The following is a 3,161-nucleotide window of genomic DNA, read 5'->3' on the forward strand; positions in this document are numbered from 1 at the left end:
TGGCTGTTTTGAAAACTTATTATTATGTCTTTGCCATTTACTAATGTTACAACCAACTGTAAACATTCCAAGAATTAAATGTTAGCACGATCTCGCATTCAAGACTGATTAATTGACTAAGTTACTGTATCATCAGTTACGATTCGAAATCGACTGAATCAAAAATGATATAGACAGTGTTTCAATATAAAAAACACAGAAATGTCGGAAATCGTGACAGTGTTAAAAAACACAAAATTGTCGGGAGTCGTGACTGATTGTTAAATTTTATTGAAAGTTGATTTTAATAGGATTTTTAAAATTGTTATTCCTTTTAGATTTTTATAGCCTTTATGCATTAGGACGATTTGATCTCTAGTTTAGATCGTACGATTGTTGAAGTAAACATGGATAAGTTTAGTTTGTGTAAGGATCGTGTTAGGGGCATGTTTTAATTCTTGATTTTAACCATTTTATTACTATTTACTACTCAACATCATGAATATCAGCAAGCTAGACTATTTTTGTACAATTATACGAGCAGGTTTTTTTAATTCTTGATTATTAGTGTATTTGAAAGTTTTATAATTTTTTTTATCGGCCAATCCTATCTTTTATTATCATATTATCAATAATATGCTCTTTAAAAGAATAATGTTGGCATATGACAAAATCAACATCAAGAAATTAGACCATTGCATAGTGACTAAATAAAGACGAGAGTTGGGATCTAGAGTAGACAATAGAATAGTCGTGCTGAAATTTTAATCGATTAACATTTTATATTGATTTTCGTTTTTGTTACTTATTTTGAGCATTTTTGATTTTAACCGTATTAACATGCTAATTTTTGTGTATGTGTTTATTTTATGTGATAAATTGTTGGTGCAAGAATTCCATAAATTAAATAACACCTGAATTTATTATTGTATCAACTCATTTTCTTTTTTACTCTTTGAAAGGTCAGAAATGTAATTTTAATCATGAACTTATGATTCAAATCGATTGTTTTAAACTTTGATTATGATATGATGTTAGCCACAGTAGTTTTGTTTGTGATTAGGTAATAGTTGTAAGTCGGTTGATGGGTCTCATTTAAGCATTAGCCGTTTCGGTTTCATTTTCTAGTTTTAAGTAAGAAGTGTTGCACGTTAATTTTTTAGTTTTTGCTCGAATAAACAATTATGAAAAGAACGTATTTCATTTTATGAGTAATGAGTTCCAATAATATTATTATCTCTATACACAGCTTTTTATAATTTTCATATTAATTTAGTACTATAAAACTGCATTGCTCATCGACATAATATTGCGAAAGCGGTACAGCCTGGGCATAAAGTGTAGAAAATTTCCATAGAAAATTGTTGCCATACTTAAACATTTTACTTCAAAACAATGATGAAAAACTTAAAGCAGATATGTTACTACCGCGTGCGTTGTGAAGATTCAAATACGGCCCAATTGGGCCGTCTGTTATTTAGTCTGCATCGAGCGCAGTCACGAACGTGCCGCGTCTTGTCTTACCTAAATAAATTGAAAATGACGTCGTGCGTGTTTCGAAAATGTACCAATTATGACTCGAAAGTAAAAAAAACACAAGGAATCTCTTACCACATGTCTTGATTGCAATAAATACGTCGATTATTTGCATTTTCAATTATTTTTTCGAACAATCTGGAAAAAATCGAATTTTCGTCATAGCTCAGGCAAAGAAAGAGACAGCGATACGATTCGACGTTTAAAAATAGAACAGTATCTTTTATGTAAATGGTTTTTCGTATCTTTTGTTTCACTTATCTGTCAAATTTGTCAATGTTTGCAATTTTGAATTTGAAAATTGTTCGGAAGAGATTTAAGCCGGAAAATAGTATGGACGTAACATATCTGTATAAGTAGAATATCATTGCTTCAAAAAAGTAACTGCTACAAAGAAACTAGAAGCTGTACTGAACATAAAGTTAGTATACCTAGCGGAATAGAGAAAAAAAGGCCTTTTTTTTCTTATCGTTGGGGAAATGCAATTACGCATCCCCGGCGGTCGGTCTGGGGATGGCCAGCGGGGCATGTGGGACTCCCCAGGGCGGAGAGGGCCGCGCCCGGGCATACCCACTAAAACCCCAACGAGTGTTCTTTCCGCTTTAGGCAGAGCCACCGGATACGCGGGATACACAACCGCAAAGAGAAACAAAGGCCTGAGCAAGAGAGATGTCACTATCAGTAACACTGTGTGGTAAAAAGAAACGTGTTATACAAGACAGCAGTACTCTTTTTTTGACGTCCAGTCGGCACGTGCCGCACGTTGACAAATTAATCTCATGGAAGTCATGTATAGTCATGTATGCTTGTGTAAGTGTATACGTACACATATTTTTCACACAGATGAAAACCAATTTTGGTTTCGTTTGACAGCTCGAGATTGTTGCTCTATTCCGCTAGGTATATTAACTTTATGGTACTGAACTACTGACTACTGAAGGGTTATATCTGATTATTTTTGTATCATTGCCTTTAAAACCTCAATTTAAGAATATTAAATGTCACTGAACTGTCAGAAACATGTGCTCTTTTTGACATTGACATATTTTTCATTTGTGAATTCCACTCGGTGTGAATCGATGTGATTATTGCATCATAATTTTTAAAATAATAAATAGCTTACAATGGGTAATGCAAGTGCAAAAACTGTGGACGTAAAGGTGCCGGAGCCCCCTGCGCCTACTAATGCAGAAAAACCCAAACTGAAACCTTGCTGTGCATGCCCCGAAACGAAAAGAGCGAGAGATGCCTGGTAAGGACATAATATTTTGTCTAAAAATGTATATGCCATCTTTCTGGAATTCTAGCTATTATTATTACATAACGAACATAAATAAATTAAACAAACTAGAAATTCGCTTGCCTGATTTGTCTGGTTCTAAAATGAATCTTAAGCTAAAATACATTACATATTAGACAACTAAACACTGCTAATACAATACACTTTATTAATTATAGTAGGTATGTATAATTATTATCATTCGAATTACAAACATTTTCTTCATTGGTACAGACTGCAACAGTTGAAAACATTATTTCTTTTACAGTATTATTGAAAATGGTGAGGAAAACTGCGGGCCATTGATTGAGGAGCACAAAGCTTGCATGAGGAAGATGGGTTTTAATATTTAAATTAACTAGTAAGT

This window comes from Aricia agestis, chromosome 17 (genome assembly GCF_905147365.1).
Source record: "Aricia agestis chromosome 17, ilAriAges1.1, whole genome shotgun sequence".
Classification (NCBI taxonomy): domain Eukaryota; kingdom Metazoa; phylum Arthropoda; class Insecta; order Lepidoptera; family Lycaenidae; genus Aricia; species Aricia agestis.